Source organism: Coloeus monedula (assembly GCF_965178545.1).
Source record: "Coloeus monedula genome assembly, chromosome: 6".
Taxonomy (NCBI): Eukaryota; Metazoa; Chordata; class Aves; order Passeriformes; family Corvidae; genus Coloeus; species Coloeus monedula.
Window position 1 is genome coordinate 49,721,544 of NC_138786.1, and position 26,476 is coordinate 49,748,019.

General features: G+C 44.2%; 1 protein-coding gene across 12 annotated transcripts in view; it reads right to left on the reverse strand.

Moving 5' to 3' along the window:
- ASB2 (ankyrin repeat and SOCS box containing 2) overlaps nucleotides 1–12,550 on the reverse strand; it is a 48,261-nt gene extending 35,711 nt beyond the window's left edge. For 5 of the 12 annotated variants that reach the window (XR_014226537.1, XM_082284226.1, XM_082284230.1 and 2 more), the window contains exons 1-4: nucleotides 11,762–11,846; nucleotides 7,963–8,017; nucleotides 7,430–7,541; nucleotides 4,301–4,412 (exon numbers count right to left, since the gene is read on the reverse strand). The gene's annotated coding sequence lies outside the window, so the exon portion shown is untranslated. Of the gene's footprint in view, nucleotides 1–4,300; nucleotides 4,413–5,059; nucleotides 5,159–6,698; nucleotides 6,822–7,429; nucleotides 7,542–7,962; nucleotides 8,018–10,494; nucleotides 10,577–11,761; nucleotides 11,847–12,362 lie in introns of those variants that run through there. The other 7 variants (XM_082284228.1, XM_082284229.1, XM_082284231.1 and 4 more) reach the window with 7 other exon arrangements.
- Between the last annotated feature and the right edge of the window lie 13,926 nt (nucleotides 12,551–26,476).

Consider the following 26,476-nt stretch of genomic DNA (forward strand, 5'->3'; position numbering starts at 1 on the left):
CTGACACAGACCCTGAGTCAGGGTGGCCTTTGGCTCAGTGTATGACTTCCACCTCTGCACAGTGGCTCCTCACAGAAAATTTTTCCCTTTCAAACCAAATCAAAATGAAGTCCTCACTCCTCTGGAAATATGACATGATCCTAGTATCCAGGTCCTAAGACCCATTTCACATATCCGATGACTCAGCCCCGCCAGTGAGCTTTGTAAGAGCGTGCAGCTACTACAGTCAATGCCACTCTGCAAATGTCACCATAAGGTCACATCCACTGACTCAACCTGAAAGAAGAATCAGTCAGAGGGAACATGAAAATCTAATATGAAGTGAACACAACCCAAAGCCTATATAAACAAATACATGCTCCTTGGAGGAAGAGGGAAATCATAAACATTATCATTTAGTTCTCTTTGCTGTGCAAATATCATTTATCTTATGTTAAAATGTATGTTAGTAAGAATTCTAATGAAAGACTCGCCTTTACCTTGACCTTTACAAAATCCACAAAATTCAGAGATATTGCTGCAATCCCAGTGCTCTGAGGCTCCTTCAGGGGAGCAGGAGGATAAGAATGGCAACCTGAGACACAAGCTGCAGTGAATAGCAAAGGTCCTGGGAAAAAGAGTGTCTCCAACTTCATGAAATATGAAACCAATTTTTATGGAAAACAACTTTTTCACAGGTTTTTAAAAGGAGTCCTTGGATATATGCAATGGCTGTTTACCTCTCCATTCAGTCTCTTAGGATAGTTTATTAACAAATCTCTCTTGAAGCTTTTCTGTGGTACTCTCTAATTCCTTTCAGACTGGTTTGTTTCGAACTACTGTGCCTGCTGTATGCAATAAAACTTATTGGATTCCTCTCCTTCCCTTCTTGCAACAACATGAGAGGCTTTCTGCATATGGATCTGTCTTTGCTTTACTCTTGCCACAGATAAACAGACCTTAAAAAACAAAAAAATGTTCATACCTAAATTCAGCATCTTGCAGTAATGTCCATAACTTTTACCACAAGGAAGTTCAAGGAGTTACAGCTCCCTATATGTTTGGTAAGAAGCTAAGGCAGGTGCTAGCAGAGCAGCAAGGCAGAGCAGGACCCTCCTGTGCACAGCCCCAGGGGAGAGGTGCGTGCGTTGGGCTATGGAAAGATGGGCTCCCGCCTGGCTTGGGATGAATGCTGGAGGTTGCTTCTGACCAACCCAGCTGGAAGTGAGTTTGCTGCCATGGGGCTCAGAAACTGAAAGCAAGAGGACAGGTTGTCCTCCACATTGATCCTGTTATGCTGGCCCAGAGATGAGGTGGGACACGGTTGGTTGCTGTGCAGACAAGAGCAGCAGAAGCTCCAGAACAGGCTGTGCTAAAGGACACTGCACCACCACCTCTATTTACCCAGTGCTGCTTTTGTGTGCTGTCAAACTCCTGTGTAATGAATATGGTACCTGAAGCCCTGGTCAAACGAACTGTCCTTTATCTTGCCATGGAGAAAGCTTCCTTGTCCTGCACTGACTGAGCACGCAACAAGAGAGGAGCAGAGGTTTATGCCTCCTTTAAGTTCAAATCACAAAGCAACAGGTTTGATTCACAAGGCTGACATTTAATTATTTGCCCTACATCTCAGGTTAAATTTAGAGCTAAATTTAGGACAAGTGTCTGGACAGAATGTCATGACACCAGTGTATATCTGTTGCACAACATGCCATATGAACATGTAATGTTCAACTCGGTTAAAAATAACTGTACACTTACCTAACTCAGCAGACTTCTGTACTTTGTCTACTGAACTGGTAAGCAAACAGTGCAATAGTAAGAGTCACAAGCATACTGCAGAAAGAGCTATTACAAGAACTAAAAGCAAGAAGACACAAAAAATATTTTCCTGTTTCTGTTCTTTGTTGCTTTTTTTTTTCAAGTAGTAAGTGCTGTTTCATAGTAATATGACAGTCCAGATAATAAAAATTTATGTAAATAAGTAAATTAGAGTCAAATTGGGAAGAGTTTTTCCCCCACTGAAGTGAGAAATCACTCATTCCTTAAGAGCAGAGTTAAATTCTTTCACAGTAAAAAAGTAGCTTGCTATGTACATGGGCTACATAGCACCAATTGATGAGGCCAAATCAGGTAGATCCAGATATCCAAACTAAACATCATTATCTTTCTTGAGCTGTGTTTGGAGATCACAGCTCCAAGAAAAACCATGCCTGGTTTACAAGTGTCAAAACCACAAAGTGAGATGGAAAATCTGTTTAACACCTTTATGCATAAGATGAGAACAGCAGAACAGCACAGATGAGGGTTGGAGTAAAGAGCTGAACTTCAGCCAAGCTGCTTTGATGTTGCTGAGAGCTGTAACAATAACCAGAATGTATTTTCTGTACTTGAGCTGCAGCCATGCTTCGGTTCTTTGGCATTTATCTAGACACACCTTACTGATAGGGACAGGTTAGGGTGTTTTCACCAGGCCTTGTTTGGTGGGGCTGCAGGTGCCTCAGCCATGTGTGGGTGATGGCCATCACAGCTGAGATCTCCTCTGGTTACAGGAGCTGGCAGCCTCCGTGGCTCTTTGCTGAGGAAACATCCTTATAGGGCCCCAGCTCCACCCTGGAGATACAGGCTGGCAGAGGGCAGGTCACCAGGATGAGACAAAATGCTGAATGCTGCTGACCACCAAATGGAGAGGCCAATAGCTGTGCTAATCAGCTGGTTATCACTGAGAGCACCAGGGCAGCGTGCAGGCTGCTGAGCAAGCACTGGGGGAGTGCCTGTGGCAGCTCAGCAAGGAGAGGGTTTTGTTTCAAGGCGATACAAGTGGGATACAGACAGTTCCCTGGGTCACTAGGCTAAAGCTGGTCCAGCCCAGATGGAGGGGGCTGGTACTTGATAGTTGCCCAGGAGCTGGTGGGAGCCTGTGCAGGCTCAGTCTGGGAACAGCCTGATCAATCACATCGTGGGCTGCAGTGGGTACTGTCTGGTCTCTCCAGACAAAACTCTCACCCTCAGGTGGGACAGTCCTTTGGGACCAGAGCAAGGAACAACACCATGTCAGTGTAGGGAAAGGTATCCATCTGCTTTAGGCTTCTTCTCTGGATACCAAAGCACAGGCATGCCAGCACAGCACCTTTCAAAAGTGCTTAAATCATGTTCATCATTTTTGACTTTAATGAGTGATTTCCTTTTGACGTGAGATTGTGAGACAAGATAAGGTGTCTTAAACTATTCACGCTATATATGAGTGAAGAGGGTGCATGCAGGATGTCAAAGATATTTTCCCTGAAATGCTGCAAAGACTGAGTCATTTCTTGGTTGGCACGTTCTATTGTTCGTGAAAATGGTTTTGCTTTCTCTGCCAATTGTACATCATGTCTGTCACATCAGTTGTGGTCACTATTACGTGTCATCGATTAACCTCTGATATAATCTTATTTTCTGTGGCTTGGCGCCTAAAAATTAATCAGGTCAGTGGTCAGCTTAAGTGGACCCTCTAGGCTGACCCTAGCAATGGTAGTTTGGGAGCATTTGCAAGAAACTTTGGTGAGGATAAATAGTTCTCCTCAGAGACATCATGCAAGTTCATGACAACTGGTTTAAATCTTCAACACATGGCACTTTGCAACCTTTCCAAATATTTATTTGATTATTTACTCCTTAATAGTCTTGTTTTCCTATAACACTGAACCCAAATATGAATCTTCCTAAATTATTTATCTCCCTTACTTTTTGAAGCAACAAGTCCCAGAGCCTCAAATAGCACATTCCCCTGCTATTGAATGACATACTGCTGACAACCTCTTGCTGTGCACCAGTGAAGACGTACACGTGGCTGGAACACAGGAGCAGGGATCTCACTCCCTGACTGTGGGTCAGGCCCGAGGGGAAAGCCAGGCTGCAAACACCAGCTCAGATCTGAGTCACACGGAAACGACACTGGGGCACGCTGGAAACACGGAGCTCAGGTTGCACAGGAAACTGTGGTTAGCTTTAAAACACAGCCAAAGTAAAAAAAATCTGAAACCTCATACATGCACCAAGACTTCACTTTTTCAGGCAGCAGTACTTATTGAATGTGCCAGGAGACTCATTGGGGCAGCCTGTGCAGCACATGGCAGCAGCAGAGCTTGAGACACGTTTGTGTCTGGCAAGAACCAAAACACTGCTTCCTATCTCAAAAAAAAAAAGTGATTGATAGTGTAAATTTTCACTAGTTCTATGAAACATCTGTGGTTATGAGTTCATTGCTTAGGATAAGAAGAGGAATGGAGTGTTTCATAGTATTTTTATTTTTTAAAGAGGAGGAAAAAGGAGGATTTACCAGAAACCACTGTAGTAAGTGAAGGGTGTTGTCCTCATTACTGATCTTTGTAATCACAATCCATACCACATGTTTGGCCTGAGGATCAGTTGATTTCGGCTCTGCATCACATCTGTGTAACAAAGCACAGAAACTAATATTTGTTTCATGGTAGGCTCAGGTATATTGCTTCAGCACCATGGAAGCTGATGGAGTCACACCAGAGTGAGGACAAAGCCATCAGCCAAAACGCCTGAAGGTCTCATAATACAATAGAAGTAACACACATAAATATGCAAAGAAATAATAGATCAACCAGGCATTACCAACCTTTCTTTCCCTAGGGTAATTGTATTTTGTTATTTATGAAAAACTATTATTGTCTCTTCTGACCTATCAACAGACACATGAATAAGGACTCTCTCTCTTTGTATGTATATGTGCATATGAACAGATATTTTACTAGAAATCTGCTGTACTTGGGTAAAGACTGAAGTCCTTTACCTGAGATATCCATAACAGGTACAAATTAGTGTGGCAAGAGAATAGCTGGGGAAAATAATGTGGAAGATATGAGCTTTCTCCAGCTTTCTTACTATAAAGAAATTGTTCGTATAGTTAAAACTCTACTTCCAGACAATTTCCATCTGTCCTTACTGGAAAACTGACAAACAAGGGCAGGGAACATAGATTTTTGCATTTATTTATGTAAAGAACAAGCAGATCCCTAGGTACTATAAATCAATACTTTCCTGATTATTTTAGTGGAACTGTACTTACTTTTTTCCAAAGTAAGTGGTGCTCGGCCAAGGAGCACAAGAATCACTTCAGGGAGAGGCAGATGTTTCATCAAGAGATTTTTAAAACTGTGCCTCAGATCTGCGAAATCACATGACACATAAGTGGTGCACACTGACTTGCAATATGAAATTCTCATGACACATTAACACTTTTTCTTTTTGAGCTCCTGATCAATACCCTATGTTGGATAAGAAACAGGCAATAAGACTTCAAGCTCTTCGGAGGTGAGTAAAAAACTCTTTGCTGATCCCATATGGTTCAGGGTAATTTACTGACATCCACAAGTGCAAATACACCTGGAAAGGACCTGATGCACAAAGTCCACCACTCTCTCTAAGCCAGGCATCAATGAAATATAAAAAACAGGTGTGCATTCTGCAGGTGGTTAGGCTGAATTGCAGCAAGCAGGAAAATGAGTTAATTGTAGGGAGTATATGTTTCTGTTTCTCTACCATCTGGAGCGCACAGATCAGGATTCTGTACTGGCAAAGCCTCCTCAGGAAAAGATCATCAGAAAGGTTAGCAGCACAGTATGCATATTATCAGAGAACCAAATAAAATTACATCAAAATAAAGCTACTATTCCAGATAACTAAAATAACATCAACCAGATATAAGCATGGGACTCTACACCTCTTGCTTGTTTTATGTGGGAAAAACAGACTTGTGTACCTCTGCACATGCTGCAGTAAATATGCACAATGGCACCACAGATGCAAAGAGAGACTAGGAGCTGTGTGAAAAAAGGACAGCAGCGAGAAAGTCAAACACCTGAAAAATCAAAGAAATATAACCCCAGCCCTCCAATTCTACTTTTAGCATTTGTATTTTGAAGCTATCCTCTGAACTGATTATATTGAATTTTTTGCAGTTGATTTAGAAGCTTTCAGGCTGAAAATTCCCGCCTCCCCCCCAAGGTCTTACACTCAGCAAGGAAGGGACATTTTCCCAGGTAAGTGTGTTAGCATGACTTGGCAGATCTCTGCATGCAAAAGAAATATTTGCCAGGGTAGGCCTTGAGTTTCGTGGTCACCTGGCCACCATCTTTGCCTGAACATGGCTAAGGCTGCTGGGGGAACAGGGTCTGTGGCTGTGGCCAGGAATGTGGCTCCCTGCAGCTCCCCTCTGCTCAGCAGAATGATTGAGTAGTAACTTTCCTGTACATATAAAGCCCTCTATCTGCACACTCTATCTGTAAACCTAGTGTTGTACCTTTATGGGTGGCATCTCAGAACAGAAAAGCAAACTGGGCTAATGTCAGTAGGCACTGACTGAAGTTAAATCTGTTTTGCAACATGGGGAAGGGAGATTGTAGAAGACAGAGAGGTGATTCATCATTGCAAAATCAGAATTTATAGAAAATAATATGGAATCAATAAAAATAAAAAGAGAGAACAACACCATGCATAATAGGACACATATGTGGACAACTGGTTGAGTCAGCCCCAGAAAAGCTTAGGACAGGTCTGGGAAACTGAGTATGTGCAGCTGCTGCTCATGCATTGAGTCCATCTAATCTATCCCTCAGCTATAATGTGCCCACCACTGTGGTATCTACTTACACACCACAGAGCTGTGGCAAATACATGATTGATGTGCTCTAAGCTGCTGCACAAACCTTCTTCCTGTCTGCTTACATTGAGCTGACTTGTCCATCAGCCTTCTCAAAATGGGGCAAAAGGTTCAAGAGGCACAGTCCATCCCACGTGTGTTGGCAGCAGTTCTTTCCAATAGAGTATCTCTTCAAAAGAATCAGCAATATACCAGACATGCCCATTAGTTTTGCACATTTCAAGACCATTCTCTTGCAGTTTGCCTTCAAAGACATTCATCCCCAGTAATAAAACATTCCAGACTTCCAAACTTTATAACTATGAAAAACATCAAATGCGTAAGATCACATTTTGTACGGCACTAATCCTGGAACAGATTCTGTGCCCACTGGAAAATCTGTAGCTGGGCCCATATCTCATTTTCCTTCTTGTAAACACTGTGAGACCAGGTACTTTCTCAGGAATTCCAACAGCCATGTCCATTGAATTAATCTCTGCAGTGGTGGTGGGACAAACATTTCATTTGAAGAAAATCTTCAGGAGCTGTTTAGCATCCATCCATACTGAAAGATCCATTCCAAAGATCGTCACACTGAATTATGCTAATAAATACATCTCAGTCTTGCCTATCTTGACCTGGGCTTGCAGATTTATAAAATTTCAAATCTTTGGAGTTAAACAGTGAAGTTAAAGCGAAGTGCAATACAAAGGTTGTCATGTTGACAATTTCTGTGTTGAGTCCTCCTGTTGGAAACCTCACCTTTCTCCATTGAGCAATATGATGCCATGTACTTACCCTGGGTGCAATCCTAAAGTATAATCTTTGCACCAACTTGTCAGGAAGCTGGACAGGTGTGTTTTATATTCCCTCAGTCTGTATTTAGTCTACTTTGTCCTCATAAGGAGCCCTGCTCACAAAGATATATATTTTTATAAAAATACCCATTCATTTTTTATGCAGAACATCTCAAAGTAAAGGCATCTCTGTAAACACTCAGACCAAAACCCCTTTGGTACTGAAACCACTGATGCCAGAGCAATGGAAGAGATTCTTTTCTTTGTCTCAACACAACCTTTGCTCATCTTTGCTACCATGCACTACCAAGCAGAGCTGTGTGGTTGTATGCCATGACAATGCACCACATATCATTGCTATTATCAGGATCACAGAATCATGAATCACAGAATAGTCTGAGTTGGAAGAGACTCACAAGGGTCATCAAGTCCAACTCTTAAGTGAATGGCCCATATAGAATCCAAAACCTTGGCATTATTTAGCACCATGCTCTGAACAACTGAGCTAATCTGTATTAGGAAAAAAAATCTTACCACTGCAAGCTGGTATTTCTCATGCCAGGTCTGATTCCAGCAGCAAATTCTTGATCTGTTTCCAAACATGAAGTGTAATCTTTATTTAAAAAGCAAAATCTATTAAAAGACATCAGATTTCATTTACATTTCCATTTAACTTAATATTGAACCTAAAAGATATGTTGAAATAACAAAAAATACTGAAATGACCTTGCTTCATAAAATAAAATTTTCCAAATCCTGTAATTGCTTCTGAAACTAATCAAGCTATATAAAATCAGAATATTCAACTTCCCCTGTCATCAATTCAGAATTTTTTAAAGATCTTTTCAAGCCATCACTGCATTCAGTATGCTCAGGACAAATGTACTAGAGACAAGTAGATGCATCCTGCCCTCTTCTCTTCTAACTAACATGATTATAACACCAACAAATGCAAACAATTCCCTTTTGATTTGCATCAGCTTATACTTGGCCAAAGAATTAAATAATGATGTCTCAACAGAAAATCTGTGACTAGGAATATCATCGAAAGAAAAGGCGGTGCCTCATTCACCTGTTAAATAAAGCATTTCATTTCTCTTGTGCCAGAATCAAGCTTTTAATTTTCATAAGTTTTTTGAAGACTAACAGTGGGAAAAGGAAATGAGGCAGCACAAACTACCAAGCAGAAATAAAATTGAACAAAATGACAGAGGGAGAGAAAAATAAACTAGTAGCAGAGCTTGAAAAATGGGGAGTCGGGTAGGGCTAAGCTCACGCTGCCACAATATCAGACGGTAACACAGGGCTGCCTCTGACTGCACACGGTCTCATGCAACCTGCTGCATCTCTGTTCTTTCATCCATTCACTTAGTAAAATAAATTACCACGATAGAGCAGTATTGGTAATAGGAGAAAGCTACTAAAAGGGTCTCATTGCATCTTTAGGTCTTGTCCCTTGCTGTTGTTAGTAAACATTATGCACAATCCTCATTCAGAATAGAATGAGATCCATCGAAAAGAAGCAAGGAAATACAGGCTAAACACATTAAGAGGCTGCAAGAACTGCTGGGCTGTACAAGACAAATGCCGATTTAAACCCAAAGGGGACTTGAAATTTGGGAGCTCAGGTTCCTTCTGCAGTCAGCGGGAATTAACCTCTGTTATCTAGCCTATTTATCAATAAAGCAGCTGTCTAAAAAACGTGGGTAATGGAGCACTGTCTCCTCATCCTTTAGTCATTATTAAAATACAGTGGCTCTTGACCATGGTGAGAAGCCCTCCAGGTTTAACCCCCAGGACATCAGCTGGTGATCAGCCACTTCTGATGGGGCTCAGGGATGAGCAGTGAATGAAGCTGCTCATCCTGAGCAGTGCTGGGCATGTGGTGACACAGGGCCTGCAGCTCTCTGGAGGCTCTTGATGCCTGTGGGAGAGTGCTAAGTGATTTAGGCACACCCAGCATTAGAGAGTTTTCAAGAGGCTGTAACTTGCAAGGACAGGATGCAAAAAGTGTCCAACATGGCTCTAGCCCCAGCTCCTGTTACACCCAGTAATATACTGTTCAAAACCTCTTTCCACTGATTACAAGGTTTTTTTCTAATTGACTCATGGTCCTTATTTATTTTGCTGCCAACTCTGTCCTTTAGCTCAGCTGTCTCTCCATTCTCCCTGATGATATGCCCTTGCTTTATTTATAGAAAGCACTGGTATCCACTCTGGGATACTTTCTCCATAGCAGTGAGCCAGCCCAGTTCCTGTTGTTCCAGCCAGGCTCTCAGCTCCCCTGCTCTGCTCAGATCTCCCTACTGCACCTGTCCTGAGTTGGCCTTTTGGGCACACTGCATGCAGTATTTGGGAGTAGATCTCATAAATGTCTAGTACCACAGGACATTAATACTTGCTATTATTAAGTATTATGGTTATTAGCATTCTTATTATTTCAGGAGACCACTGGGAGGCTCAACTGTCAGAACTTCTGGATTTCCCCCTCAAAGGATAGTTGTTTGATATATTCCTTCAACATCATGGACATTCTCTTCACAAGGCCTAACACAATTAAAAGCTCCTTTGACACAAAAATCTTTCACTCTTACTGTTTGAACTAGAATTGTCTTGTGCGTTTCTCCATTTTCTTTGCAACAGCTAGAGAGGAAAGTTGCTAAATGCAAAGTATATGAAGGTTTCCTGCTGAAAAACAGTGACAAATTGCCTGTCAGTGTTACTCTAAGGCACCTGCTGTCTCCTTTACTGTAATAACAGCAACAGGCACTGCTCAGTTTGCTCCTGGGTCTGCTTACCAGCAATCAGCTGTGCAGGGCTGTGCTGGGGTGCACCTGGCAGCTGATGGCAGGAGCAGCAGGGAGAGTCTCAGACCCATTTAATGGGTTGAGCCGCTGTGCGTGGTCAGCACGGTCAAGGGGCAGGTAGAGGGTGAGAGAGACAGATCCCTTCAATAACAGCAGCAGCCCAGTTTGACCCTGGGATCTGCATTGCCTCATGGCTGGGAGCTAGGAGCACCAACTCCTCCAGCTGATACCAACACAAGGGGCAGAATCTTCAGCTTACCAATAACTCTGTGCTTGGGAAGAGAGTAAGTCAAGATTGCACAGTGGAGCTCAGCAGCATCAGCGCAATTAATTGATGATGTCCACTCAAGAGTTGGGTTGGACCAAGATGACATGAAGCTGCTGAAAGGATTCACAAAGTGTGTGGTCATTTCTGCCTTGCTGAGCTTGCTTTTGAAGGTGGGGTCTAAAGCATGCCTCTTGCACAGGAAGCTTTTAGACCTGCAACTCCATCCATTTACCACAGGTACTAGGTCTGCTGAGCCTGCAGAAGTGGGCAGTCATGCTTGGACTGCTACACCGCATTATTCCTGCAAGCACAGACTGGACCTAAAGTGACTATAAGCACCCTGAGCCTCCTGAACCCCTTGTTTGCCATTTCCATCATTGGCTGTTCTGTTTTTCCCTAGCTCCACACAACCATAAAACACTCAGGTGGGCCAACCTGAAGAAAACTGCCGGGACAAATTGCAACCTATATATGGCCTTGCTTGGCACTTTTGTCAGACCACACAGGCACATCCTCAGGCCCCAGGACTTGGGTTTTGACTTTGGTTGGATTCCCTCCCTCCAGGTGACTGTGAATCTTGCCCTGAAATGTCTCCACAGCACATGCTTGCATGGGAGCAACGTGGATGGGAGACAGCCCTGAAATTCTACTTCTGCCCTTTTGTGAATGACACAGTCTGATTATCTCCACTTCTTTATTAGGGGATTAGGGCTGCCGTAGAAGAGGCTCCAGACTGTTTTATAGCTCAGTGTTTTTCAGCAAATTGGTTGTGACCCCTGTAGCCCCATGCAAGAGGGTTGTGATATGTTGAAACTTTTATTACACTATAAAATGAAAACAGTCCTGCTCCCTGACCCCCTTCCCACCATGTCTAAGGCCAACTATGCTCTGTCAGCTTCTCCAAACAAGCAAATCAGTCCAACACGCTTTGATTTTTTTTTTCTCTTGCTTTTAAAACAAGTATACTGCGGTCAGGGGAATATTTATTTTAGAATGAGGGGGCCACCACCATCCAGTGGAGGCTGTTAAACATAGATCCAGCTTGCAGAAGGCTTGTTGGGCATAGATAAACCCATTTGTGTCTTAATGCTGTACCTACATACTTAGGTGATTTTCTTTTAAATAAACTCCCTGTTGTGTTGTTTACATACAGGTAAAAGACCTGTCTATCATTACCAAACTCCCTAATCCTGTTGAACTACACAACCTTAGAGAAGATATATTAAATACATCTTTTTAAATCCATCTTAAACCCTACCTGAATCCTTTCTAGCAGTCCAGGTCTTCAGGTTTCCAGACCAGTCTTAATCTGGAGTGATAATTTTGCACCAAAAGCTTTATCAGCCAGAGCTATTTAGCACATAGTCAGGTGTTAAGCTTATAAATAGTTTATCTCTTGGCAATGTTTAGTCCTTGAGCTAAGAAAAGTCACTGCCTTGCTTTCACTGTCAGGTCAACTGTTTGAACGAGTGGCCTATTTAAAGGACTCAGAAGTACTCATGCAGACATTAAAAAAAACCCAAAACAACAAAAAACCTCAACCTATGAAAAACAAGCCAAAATCCAAACCAAACAGCTTTTCTTAAAAGCCCGTTTCACTCGTTGGTGTGATGTCTCACACTGGATTGATTTCTTTGTTGGATCACTATTGAGTCCCACTGTATTCATTCTCTATTAATGGCGCAACACTTTACTTGATGGAGAGCTTTCCTTCTTTCTGTCCTTATCACCATGATCTACAGAAATTAAATTCCCTAAGACTAGAAGTTTAAAGCCTTCAGTAAAAGTTGTATGAAGTCCCATTCATTTTCCTGACAAAATTTTGACATGAAATCACTTTATGTGCCTTGTTTTCTTACCTTTCATATTCTCTGAGTAGAACAGGGTTGTTTCCTTTTGTCAGACTTTCAGCAGCACAGGCACTTCACTTAATTTTCTCACCTCTCAATCTGGCTCATGCTTTGGACTCAGCAGTTTAAGCAGCATTTTCCCTGTTCAGGTGTGAGTGGGAAAGAAGACAGCATGTTTTTTTGCCTTGGGAGTCTATTTCAAGTCTCTTCAAAGTAGCAGGGAAACCTGCAGTTGCACCTGAAAATGCGAAACTCCCACATTTAAAACCTGACAAGCACAAATCACTCCCAATTTCCAATTTTGGAATTCTTCACTATTGAGATGACCTTCAGATGTGGTAGAGGAGAGCAAACTGAGAGCTGAGACACAAGTGTTCCTAATTAACCATTTTGAATCTCTTTCCACTACTAGATGCACTCCCCAAAAGTGACATTAGGTTGTTATGCAGAGGTCCTGGTCCCTCGTGGACTTTGTAAGGTGCATTCATTTCCTAAGAGGTCCATAAGAATCCTGCAGGAAGAAGTCTGTACATCAGTAGGATTTGGCTCCTACCATGCCACAAAAGGACCATAGTGTATGTGATAGATGGTAGGTGGCACCTCTATCCACTTTGTGGTTCATTTCCCTTTGTCCTTTACCGATTACTCAGAACTTGTTTGGGAACCCAGGATATGATCTATCATCAGGAAACACAAGACTCACCTACAAACCAGATCTTGAGAAAGAATTTATTCATCCAGTCAGATGACCACAAAAATAAACCAGCATGACCCTGCAGCCACGCTATGGGAACATGATACCATAAAAATGGTAATGTTATTAAGCAGGTTATTTATGGTTTATAGGGTGGTATTTAGGTCAAGTCACACCATCTAAAAATCAAATGCTTCATGGTGCTGAATTTCATCTTGCAAGAATTCTTTAGACTCACATGTAACAGCTGAACAGGGGAACATTTCTTCAGCTATTGCTGACCATAAATATAAAATATATCTCCCTCATTTGAACAGGGAAGAAGAAAATCCCTTTTGTCAATTGAGCGGTGTCAGTGGCCATGCACAGTCTGGATACCCTCCCTCTTGGAATCTCTCATGGATATCAAGTGGGTTCCTGGAAGGTGGCCAAGTGCAATCCAGGCCACAGTGATACACAAACATGGTGACTGAAGCCTATTTTTGACACGTGTTTACAAAATGTTGCTACTGAGGCTGATTTCTATGATTAAACAAATACGATATTTTTGGTTCAATCAATCATCCTTATTCATTATTTTAATTGGGATGAATTGAGAAACTATGCTCTCGCTGGGAGAGAAAGCAGCCCCAAAAAGCCTGTCTCCTCATATTACTGCCCTGGATCTGATCATTACTCCAGGCCAGGTCCCAGGGAGGCTCCAGTGGTGCCCATTGGGCATGGGCTATGTCCGGGTGGCACTAATCTCATCACTGAGTGCTGATGCCAGAGCTGCTCGAGGTTTACCTCGGTACTGACAGTGAGAGAAGGAGCTGGTCCTGCCAGCAAGGACAGAGCTGCACAGAGCAGAGCCTTGGTGCTTGTGGAGCAGCCCAGCCTATGTTTGTCTCCGCCCAGCCCCAGAAGCAGGATTGGCAAATTTGCAAAGACTCTTGGAGTCACTAAGAAAGCTATTTGGTAACTGGAAGCCACCAGAGCTGGCAGTTGCTCTGCAAATGAGAGGCACAATGGTGGGTCAGCTTTCTGCTCTCTTCATCCAGATGCTGATGAGTGAGTTTCCCACTCCAGAGGAAGGGCAGCATCTTGTGGAAGAAAACAAAGAGCTGGAGTTACACACCACCCAAGAGAAAGGTCATTTCAGACAGCAGGTGAGCAGGTTGCACAAGGCCAGCGAGAGTCACAGGGAGGAAATGGGAACAGGGACAAAAGCATCAGTGTCATTGGCTAGCTGCCAGAAGAAAGAGAGGATCTCCCAAAGGGATCTGTACTGGGCTGAAGCCCTGCTCTGTCAGCATGGGAAGAATGGCATTTTCTGGGAATTTGGCAATCCTCAACTCACTGCAGGGAGCAGAAATTCACGCAGGGCTTTTGTGCCGGGACAGAACTAGGTAGCAAGTCAGACTACTGCCAGATACCCCATCATATGCACCCCTGGTAAAGGAGGTGGGATTTTCAACAGGCCTGAGTATGAGGCAGGTAAGTAACAAACTTTGAGTATGGCATGTCTGTGGCACTCTGCCATGAGGACTATACACACTCCCATGTCACCTAAACCCCTGGGGAATTGCCCTGCTCACCAAAGCACCCTGGCAACTGCAGTCCCCCTCAGACTGGCAGCATTGCTGATGACAGCAGGACTACAAACAGCCAGCAACAAGGAGCCCCAAACTGTCTCTCAGCTCCACCAGCGAAGCTACGAAGAGACTAGGAAAATGTGACATCATGCCATGCTTCAAGTTCCTCACAAAGAGCAGTATTTCTCCGCCTATCACTTTTTCTCTGAAAATTAATAGATACATTAAACAATGGAAATACTGGGGGAAATGTGCTAGAAAGGGCTACATATCACCAGCAGCACATGCACCTATGCATGTGTGGTGTGCACATTGCACAAACCATGTTACCAGTCTCATCTTGCTGCCAGTCTGCAACACTAACAATGCTGGTGGATTCAGCTCCTATTAGGTGATCTGACAACAGACAGGTCATAAATCCAGGGCAGGGAGACTTGAAACTTTTTGGCCAAGATATGTCACAACATGATCTTCGAAACTGATTTTTCAGGATTCAGCCCCTGGGAATGTAAACCTAGGGAACGGAGTATTGTTGGAGAAAGCCATGGAACATGCAATCTGCTTGAATAAATAAATCCACTTGGAGACTGCCTAAGTTTAGCTGTATATGGACATTTCTAGAAAGTGAAAACTGCCGTGGTTTTTCCATTAGTATTTCAAGAGTTTTCTCCAGCCTTTTCCAAAGCCCTATAATAAAGGGGTTTAACAGAATAATCCTGTCTTAACACAGAGATAACAGAGACACAGAGAAGTGCTTGGTCAGAGGTAAGGGACAAGAATAGCATCCAGACAGTTCCCAAGATGTGACCCCTTTGGGTCTAACTCTGAACCTTGCATCAGGTCTCTCAACCTTCAGTTGAAATCCTGGCCCTACTGAGACAAGACAAATTATTTTACCTTGCAAAAATAAAGAGGAAGGAGGAAATCAGTTCACCTTGATAGTCTCAAATCTCAGACTGTGGACCTAGTCTGTATCTACATGCATTTCTTAGCAAGGGCAAGAAATCCTGAAGGTTGGATATGATAATAACAATAAATAATCCAAGTACTGGCCAGGACTAGTTAATAGTGTACATAAACAGACTCCTCCACTTACTCTGATTCACTCTGCCTGCATTCCTGGCTACAGCACATGCCTGCAAGGCACAGCACAGCCCCATGACAATGCTATGGTGAGGGCACAGGCTGAAGAGAGTAGAACCGTAACTCAAATCCTGTAGATTAGGAGGGCACTTAGAGCAATTAATGGTTTCCTGCAGAGGAATCCTCTCCTTTTCATCACTAGAATTTACTTCTGAGAAGATTTATATCATACACTTAGTGACACAGACAGATGAATCTGGAATGTTGTCATTTGATGTTGGAGACCAGACTCAGTGCAAGATGCTACCAAGAAGGCACAAAACAAGTTACCAGTGGGTAGTGATGGAATAATACAATTGGGTGAGAAAAAGTAGAAAGCATTCACACAGCACTCTTTTAGATGAATGTACTGCTGCTTTTAAAATTGAGAACCTCAGCATTAGGCTAGCTGGTTTTCTTAACTAATTCTTCTAATGTTCTTTTTAATTTCTTTTCCCTGCATATCCAACTTGGTAGAAGTAGATTAACTGCTGCATAATGGAAACACACTGGTAATAGAAAATATTGACATTACACTGATCATGATGGGAATCAATGGGACTAATGTACGTTTTGGTGCACTCTGATTCAGGGTATCCACTTTGAAATTAGTGCAAGACCCCTCCTTTTAGTTCCTTCTAAAGGTGTTATTGGAATCACTCACAGTGACAATACCATATTATGGTACTTCAGAATCTTCTCAGGGTGAGGCCAGTGGGGTTCAGAGGTTTTTGGCCTCTGTTTCCCTACACTAGCTCCTCACTAGCTCACTTTTCCCATCAGATTTACACTAGTCCCTTGAAACTTCCCCTGAACCTGGAGCTGAACAAGCCTGCGCTGAAACTGGCCCTCACCCTGTCTCCCCAGTTCCCACAGTGCCCTTCCCAGTCCATTATTCAAAGGCTGAGACAACCCAGTAGCTCCAAGAGCACCAGAAGCCAGAAGAGGAGAGTGGGGTGCAATTCTCTTTTGCTAGTCCTCCTTCCTACACTCCCTCCTTGATGACAATCCCAGTCTGGCAGGCTCCTCATTGCAGGGGTGGTAGAGGAGGGCATCAGGAACAGAGGCTCTCCAGGGCCAGAACATGTGAATAGCAATGGAGAAACAAGAAAGGGAAAGATGCAAACCCAGAATCACTGATCTCAATGCAGTACTTTGGTACTGGCCAGTAACACAGGCTGTGTTGTATTATCACCACATGCATCACTCTGTATGAGAAATTATTCACTACCTATGAAACACAGGGGCTCTGCTGACTTATGCTTGGTGAATACCTTACCCAGGATTTCCAGTGACATAACAGCATGTTCCATTCAGTTTTCCTGCAAGCTGCCAAATCTGTACAGTAGGGCAAGCCTGCTAGAAAACCCTACCAAACTGGAAAGGAAGCATCTGACACTGCTTTGCACCAGGCTGCAGGGAACCAAACCCTTGAGTTCTCCCTCACACCATTCTAAACAGAAGAGCTGGTTGGTGAAGTTTTGCTTCCTAAGAGTCATGGAATTAGACACTCCTAAGTGACTCACCAGCAGATGAAGCTGGAGGCACTCATTGCAGGCAGCATAAAGTTCTTTCAGATCTAGCATCAAACCCCTTGTCTTTTGTCTCAGTCCAAAGGTAGCATCAGCCTTAATAGCACTGGCATCAAACCACTTGTCAAGACCAGCCCTCCTTGAGTCACAAAAAATTATCCCCAGCTAGTAAAAGCCCTGTGGGACAGCAGCTGAGAACAGTTCATGCCCCATGCTCATTGCCAAATTCAACAAAGAGTGGTACTGGTGCCAAGGATGCCAACTTTTAGGACAGGTAGGCAAGTGGCAGTAAGAGCTCCCACTGGCACCTTGGCTGGCAGGTGTGGAGCTGTGTCCAGAGCAGAGAGTGCAGATTCACACATGCTCTCCAAAACGTCCCACCACTGTGCTGCAGGTCCTCCTCCCCTCTCACCTCATGAATCCTGAGCTGCTCAATGCATAGCTGCAGAAGCAGGGCTTGCAACTGCCTCCACCTTGCTCTTGCCCAGGCACTGCCATGAGATGTCATTTTGCCTCTCAGCCTAATGACAAGGCCCTGGGTAGGCACTTGTGGTGAGAGGCTTTTGTCTCTGGTCCCCCCCATGCTCTCCAGTGGGCGTGTGGTAAAGATAGCTCTTCATCCAAAGCATGGGATAGTGGGCTGGGTGGAACTGGGCTGCCCACTGGACTGCACTGAATGATGTATTGAACAAAATTTCTTCTGATCACACAGAGGATGAAAGTAACACCTTTTCTCCTGTTGTACCACAGCCCCATGTCCAGTCAGTCCATTGTAAATTAATAACAATTGCTTCTTTCAAAAAAGTGTGATGTAGCAGTTAATTAATTCATAGAATGAAATGGAATGAGTTGGAAGGGACATTAAAGATCATCTAGTTTCAACCTCCTGTGCCAGAGGCAGGGATGCCTTCCACTTCACCAGGCTGGTCAAGGTGTCATCCAACCTGGCCTTGAACACTTCCAGGGATGGGGCATCCACAACTTCTCTGGGCAACCTGTGCCAGTGCCTCACCACCCTCACAGGGATTAATTTCTGCTCTATATCTAATCTAGTCCTGGCCTCTTTCAGTTTCAAGCCATTGTCCTATCCCTTGTAAAAAGCTCCTCTCCAGCTTTTTTGAGCCCGTTTAGGTACTGGAAGGTGCTATAAGGTCTCCCCAGAGCCTTCTCTTCTCCAGGCTGAACAACCCCAATTCTTTCAGCCTGTCTTCCCAGGAGAGGTGCTCTAGTCCTCCTGATCAGCTTTGTGTCCCTCCTCCTGTTGGACACCGCTCCAACAGGTCTATGTCCTTCTGATGTTGGGGCCCCCAGAGCTGGTTGCAGTACTGCAGGTAGGGTCTCAAGAGAATGGAGTAGAGAGGGGGAGTCACCTCTCTCAACCCAACTCAGTCATCCCAGATTCTGTTAAGTTCCACTTTTCAGATTTTTGAATGATTTTATGATACCACAGTTACTACATATAGTGCTGCTGTATGGATAAAGACCCAGAATGAACCAGTACTCCTGTGGTTTGTACAGGTATAAATAAAACCCATACAAATCACTGAAACCACGTCACCTGTGCTTATTTGGAGAAGGACATGGATTTTCTTTTGGTGTCGAAGGCTCAATTCAATGGTATTTGGAAGCTGATATTATTTGATAAGTAGGAGTTACCAAAGCACAGTTCACAGCTTAGAAACCTTTAAAAAACATCCCCTTTATAACAACTGTCTATACAACCAACCAGGACAAAGTCAGGAGATCAATCTGCCACAAATTAAGTACTACAGTAAAATAAAAAAGAAAGTAAGAATGTGTTTAAAGACCTGAGTAAGACAAGTGTTCCTGTTGCTGATGTGTTAAGAGACATGATTGAAGAACAGTTTGTGCATGTGAAACATGACCCTGGTAACTCTGTCCAGTTCAGTCAGCTGAGGGACAGCGTGATTTGCTGGGAAGGGACAAGCAGTGCCACAGAGCTCTGCAAGATTTCATTTACCAGGGAGAGAGAGCATCACATCTTATGTGATCAGCTTAACTAGGACTAAAAAAGCAGGATTTAAAAGTGACTGCATGCTTCCTGTATGGCTGCCTCTGTCCTTCTCCTGGCCCCCTCTCTTTGCTTGGAGTGTCCTCACCCAGAACTGCTTCATGGGTCTCTCCTCTCATGTTTATCAGTGTGCAGAAGAGGGGACAAAGCATCAGGCACATGGAAAAGGTTGTTGTACACCAGTCCAGGAGTGAATCTTATTAATTCATTAACTGTTAATAGGCACCGCTAATGCTGAAACTGCTTCTGAGATGTAAACAAGATTTTCTGAAACTGTGGGGTTTGATAGAAAATGAAACTGGCCCTTGAGATACTACAACAGTTATGTAAATACCTGGAAAATGAAAGTCACAGGGTCTGTAGACTAGAGCTGCACTTTGCTCCCTGTATCCTTCAGCTTTCCTAGAGGCCAGGATCACCCTCTCTCTGGCAAATAGCAAGGCCAGCACCTCCCAGGAAAAGGAAGCTGAGGGGTCCCCTCAGGATCTCAGTGCTAAGACAAGAATGACAGCTGCAAATGTAAAATGTGACTTCTCAGCAGCATGACAGCTCCTGTTTTGACTGCAGTCTTTCATATTTTCAGAAATTAAATCAGAATTTTCCACTGAATGAAATGTTCTATTTCAGCAATATTTTCCCTGGCTTTCCCTCTTCTACCACAATGCTTGGAAGGATTAAAATTAAAACTCTAAGCTGCCACATAAAATTTTTTATTTTCTTTTTTTTTTCTTTAGGCCACACTAAGTCCTTTTTCTATAAGAAAAACAAATGTTTGGAGCTGCTGTGGTCTTTCTTTCTGTGACAGACCTGCAGAGGCAGAATGGTGCCCGTGCCCAGTCCACCATGACACAGTTCCTCTGGTGGAAATCAGGAGCTCTGACAGTTAAGTGAACAAAACTCAGAAATGTCTCATTCTCCTCTTTGCACCTTTCTTTAACCTGTGCAGTGTAAAATGCAATGGAATTGCACTGGCCCGAAGCAGCTCTGGGTGATGTGCAGTGGCAGCCAGAGGCTCCTATTCCTCACCTACTGTTCCCCACCACTTTCCTCCAGCTCCCATCAAGATTCCTGCTTTCCGCTGCTCACCATTGCCTGCTCCAGGGATGTGATTTAATCTAGCCCAGGTCATTACCCACTTGAGCCAATTGGGATTCAGCTGTTCCAGCTTCTTGGAGGAAGCCCAACAGAGGGTAAAAATGTCATCTCTGGGTCATGCCTGTGAATTGCCCCACTGCACCCCATTGCATGCACCCAGATCCCCATGGCCCTGCTGCTGCCCCACAAAGATCTACACACAGCTAACCAGTTTAAATGGAGAGCTGGTCTCAGACTGTGAGAGCATCACAATTAGGAGTCTGCAGAGTGTAAGTACCAATGATTGAAGCATCTGAGTTTGATTTCCAGAAGAGAAACCCAGAAGAAGTGTCTGCTGAGACTATTTATGAACAAAAGTGAGGAGAGTTAAACAGTCCTTGTTTCAGGCAGGAGGCAAATGGGGAAGACAATCCAGAACTGCTGTGTCTTGACAGCTTTGAGACAGTAACTGGGTTTGTCCATCTGATTACAAAATGCCAGTCCTTGCTGTCTAGACCCACATCTGCTTGCTTCACACCACTGTTTGGCTCAGAAGTTTTCCAGTTTCCTTCAGCCTGCCTCACTGGGTAGGACATAAAGGACAACTGTGATCACTGTCATTCCCAGGACTAAACATACCCAGAACGACATGAGGGCACACGAACAAATGGCTGAAAGATTCTGTGGACTTACATGAGGTAAACTCTAGTCTTCATCTCTGTTGCTGAGACAAATGAGTTACCAAAAAACCCGCAGGTTTGGGCCAAGTAAAAGGGGCAGTGCAGATATCCAGTGCTCCTCATTTCACTCATGAACCAAAAGGAGGGAGATTTACAGACGCATAAGCCTGTCCAGGGACACCTCTCCCAGCGGCTAATGGAGCAGAGGGAATTACGCGGGTGGCTCACCATGACCCTGGTCACAGTCCCTTACGCCTCCTCGGCTGCAGAGGCCCAGGGCTGGCTCCCGGGGAGGGAGGGAGGATGCGGGAGGCACAGCCCGGGCTGGCTCCTGCTCTCCCAGCGCCCCGGTGCAGCCAGCGCCTGCTCCGCCCCGCTGCCGAAATGTCCCTGGAGCGGCCCCTGCTGCGATGAAGGCAGGGGGGGCTGAGGTGGCTGCTTGCTAATGAGTTCAGCTGGCTCAAGAGCTCTATTGCATCCATAGGCACGCGATCATTGTGACACTGAACACCAGGGAGAGATGAACGCTGGCCTGTTATTTCACAGAATCATGGACCAGTTTGGGTAAGAAGAGATCTTAAAGATCATCTTGTTCCAGCCCCCCTGCCATCGACAAGGACTCATCCCATTAGACCAGATTGCTTAAAGCCCTGTCCATTCTGGCCTTGAACACTTCCAGTGGTGGGGCATCCACAACTTCTCTGGGCAACCTGTTCCAGTGCCTCACCACCCCGATAGGAACGAATTTCTTCCTAATAGCTAATCTAAAATTTCTTGTAGGGCCCATTAGGTACTGGTCTAGTGGACGGTGTACTTGCCATGGCAGGAGGGCAGGAACTAGATGATCGCTAAGGTCCCTTCCAACCCAAGCAATTCTGTGATCCTACATTTTCACCTAAAAGCCAATCATACTCCACAACACAGGAGAGAAAAAAGTCAACCCCACGACCCCAAAAACCAGCCCTGAATAATCCACCCCCCCCCAATCTATCAATTTCATTTAGCCTGAATTTTGCTATTAATGGTTTAAACAACATGCCAGAGTTTTGAATTCTTTTTCCAATCCAATAGAATAGAGCATTTTACCTGGCATCGCATCTGCATGGCTTCAGAAGACACAAAAAGGCTTAAGGATTACAGAACAGTCCTTTGATGTTTGCAGAGGATCAGTACACTCTGAAATACGGAGCCTGCTGCCTCCTGCAGGAGACAGGAGAGTGGCCCAGGCAGGCCTGCCACCTGGCCAAAGAAGCTGTCCATGAGCTCTGCCTGACACCAGAGGCAGAACCAGAGAGTCACCTAGCAAATAAAACTGCAAACAGTGCCGATGTTTTGGTGGGAACCTCAAGAGCATGTCAAAGCTGCTACATGCAGCAGCTTGAGATATCTTTATTGCCACGTGATGCTTTCAGTGTGCCAGACAAACAGCACCAGGCAGCCCAGCCAGACTGCTGTATTTGTGGGCAGAGCAGCTGACCCCGTCCTTACACGGTGAGTAACATGCTAAGCAGAGCACTGCTGCGGCTGCACCTCCAGATGAGGCTGCAGCTCTGCCGTACAAACAGCCGGGTGCATCAGCTGCTGACCAGAAACTGTGTCCTGTGGTGAAACAAGCCAAGGAGCAATGAACAGCTGCAGAAAATGAGACAGAATGTAAGCAAAGGTAATACTTCAAGAAATCAGCAAGACTCCAGGGAACTCTCCTACTTGTCCTACAGCTGTGGTTGGTGGGGCACAATGTAGATCTGAAGCAAACTCAACTCCTGTGAAAATCCCTTCTTTCTCTTTTTCTGTTAGTGCTTTGGTCTGTCCCAAGTCCTGCCCCATTTTGGTTCTCTGTGATGTGGGAGGTACAGGTGGGTGCTGGCAGAAGCCAGCAGCCACCAGCACAAACACAGCCATTGCCAGTGGGAGGGCGATGGGAACAGCAGTCAGTGTTTCAAGGTATGCCAGCTGTCCAGGAGATAAAATGTGGGAGGTTTTGGCAATATAAATAGCTATTGCATTAGTGCTGGATTAACAGGAGAAAGGCCAAGCTTAATCCCTCTCTTAGTGTGCTCCTGCATGCTGGGAAAAGGGCTAAGGAAGAGACGCTTTTCAGAGATGAGCATGCAGACAGGTACAGAGCATTTTGCTTGAAAGAGGAAGACACTGAAGAAAAATACATCACCCAGAGTAGGAATTCCCTAGCATTAGTGTCTTAAATTCAAGCAGCACTTTCCCATTGTGATTTTTGTTTTAAATCATGTTAACGAGGTAACAGATGTTTTTGCTATGAGTATTTATCATCTTTCAGGACCTCTCCTTGTATTCTCAATCACTGCAATGCAACAACACCTGGCAAGATTTGGTTTAATGCAATAACTGAATAAATAAATACAAGGAAGGCTGAAAATATAAAAAGAGAAGAGGGATGGTTATGGTGATAATGCCCAGGGAAGCAAGGCAGAAACGTGGGTGGTAACTACAGGCAGTGGTGAGGGACTTTGAGGTACAAGATCCTGAAGCAGAACTCAGAGGAGAGCAAGGCTCTTCCTTTCCCTCTTGCAAGGAGAAGGCAGGATTCCACAAGGAGAATAACCACTGTTTGTGCAGCAGCATCACTCTGGTTAAGTTTTGTACATGGGACAAAACTGTATGTCCATAAAAGACCTCTGTGCGACACTAGTACAGGAGTTAATCACTGTACCAGCTTTACCCCTCAATGTATCCATTGCTGCAATGTGCTATGCACTTTATAATACAACACCAAAGGGAATTTGTTTACTTTAAATTTCATGCTGGCTAGGGAAAAATGTACTATCAGATTTGCCAGAATGGATAAAACCAGTGGCTAAAGCAGAGAGAAGACCTGTTTACTACTCACAGCAGCAGCAGCCTTTTGAATTTCATGGCTTCCTTTCAAAACCCAAGAAAAGTTTTTGAAGGGTCATGGAATTTTTCTGCAAAGGGCACACAGACACAATGCCTGATACTCACCAGTCACCAGATATTAACAGAGGAAGATACCTGTCTATCCCCTAGACACCATGCAACCTGCTGAACAAACAGGGGTTTAAAATGACAAATGATTTGGCACCCAAACAGGTTCTAATTTAGGGGATGTGAACAACATTTTCTCAGTGCTTGTTAAGCATACAGGAACCTGGTCTGCACCTGTTGGTTCTGGCTGTATTAATAGTACTGGATCAGTAACTAATGAGAGCTGTCAGGAATTAGCATGCACCTCTTATAAAGCTGTCACTCAAATGTAGTTCCCTCCACACACCCTAAGGTATTTAATAAATTTTTCTAAATGAGTGTTTACTTTTCACATTAACTCAGTCGAAAGATTATGCTAATAGCTTAAAAACAAAGCAGACAGGAAGAACATGAAGTTCTAGTAATTGCAAGGTCACAGAAATTTTTTTCTTGAACTGCCTTCTCCCTAAGTCCTCTGCTTTGGCTGCTGTGTAGAGCAAGGCACATTTACCAGCCCTGTGTGTACCTGTATCCTGTCCAATTAGGACACAAATTACCTGTTTCTAATTAGTTCTCTGCTGGGGAAACTGCCATATATACAAGTGCCTGACTTGCTTTTCAGAGCATATAAAATGGTCATAAATATAAGTACACCAAGGAGCAGAAATGTTAATTTATGGCATTGATTGCTTAGCAATGGAATCAGTGCCTGGCTGTTTGCTCTTGCACCATAACTCAGCTCTGGGATTCATCATGAACTCAGTTCTGGTCTCACCATCTGTGTAAGGAACAGTTTAATAAAAATGCAGGAATAACAAGGACAGCTTCCATTGATATACATTAGATAATGTTTCCCAGTCTAGGGTTTTAATTTTTAATTTAGTTTTGGGGTTTTTTTCAAATAACAAGGCATTGCAGTAAAATATGAACGTCATGTAATGGAAACTGCAAATATTTTCTTTATTCGAAGCAGGAAGTTGTCCCTGGCTATGGGTAACACCAAGACTTTTGCGTACAGAAAAGGGCTGGGATAAATGGCGGTACCCTTTTCTAATTAAACAGTTCCTGATAAATGTTTATTTTTGTGCTCACATTGATCATATTTTAAAAAGAAGAAAACAACATGAAATTTCCACTTGATAAACCTGTCCTTGGGTTTTTGTACCCCAAATATCAGGTCTTAATTCCTCCTTTTTTTCTGCCAATAAATCAATGCAATTTTTGTTAACCTTGTGTGGGAAATAGGAAGAAAAAGGTAAGACAGTATCTGGAATCGTGCTTCAAGGCTTAAAGGAAGCCTCATTTTTTTTGGCTAAGGTGTAGTTGAGATGGAACATTGAAGTTTCCTTGTTTCTTCTGGAATCTGTGATGGCACCACTTTTTCCAGCTCACTTTCACCCATCATTCGGTAAACATATACCACGTCCTTATTCCAAACCCGCCGAACGAAGCGGGAGCGGGAGCCGGGCCGCAGCGGGCCCACAGCGCCGCCTCAGGAGCGCGCGCACAGCGCCGCCTCAGGAGCGCGCGCACAGCGCCGCCTCAGGAGCGCGCGCACAGCGCCGCCTCAGGAGCGCGCGCACAGCGCCGCCTCAGGAGCGCGCGCACAGCGCCGCCCCGCGGCTCAGCGCCGAGCGGAGCCTTACCACAGCGCCTCACCGCGGCAGCGGAGAGCGGCAGAGCCGCGCCCCCGGCCGCCCCCCTGCCCTGCGTGGCCCGCATGAGGTAAAACTGATTTTGAAGCAACATGCTACACAAGCATTGTCCCCACAAGCGGCTCAGCACTATGATTGAAAAGAATTTAATTATCTTAAATGAGAATAATGTTATTTTAAAGAGATGTAGTGTTTTGAATCCAGCAACTTTACTGCCTGCTCCCTATGATGAGCCCTGTCATGATTGTGCTAGGGCCGTGTTTCACTCCAAATACACACAGAAAGATCTGCTGGATCAGCTTCTAGGGAACGCAAATCTAACCCTTATCACCAACAGATCTTATGCTATGCGAATGGAAAATGATGTGTGGGCTATGTAGTGGTGAGAAACCTAGAGGTACTTGAAGCAGAACCTCTGCAAGCCTTGATGAATTAACTGCGTTAGCAAGAGCAGCCTGGTGGGGGCATCAGCAGCATTTATTCTAAGTAAGTTTTTGGAGCGTGCCGTGCAATGGGTATGCTATGGAAAGAATGAAGATTCCTTACCTCAGCAAGAAAGTGTATTTCTAGTGGAACTGAAATCTGAATGCTGTTGGAAGCCATTCAGCTTCCAAGGGAAATTGCTGTGTGCACTGTCCAGCTCAAATCAAAGGATCCAGCAAAAGCAGAACAAATACTGAATCGGCAGATAAAGCAACTAAGGCTGCTGTCCAGCAACCTATAATGAGTGTGCCACCATAATAACTTCCTCTGCTGACAGCTGATTAGAGATCAATAATGCAGCCCAAATATATGCAGA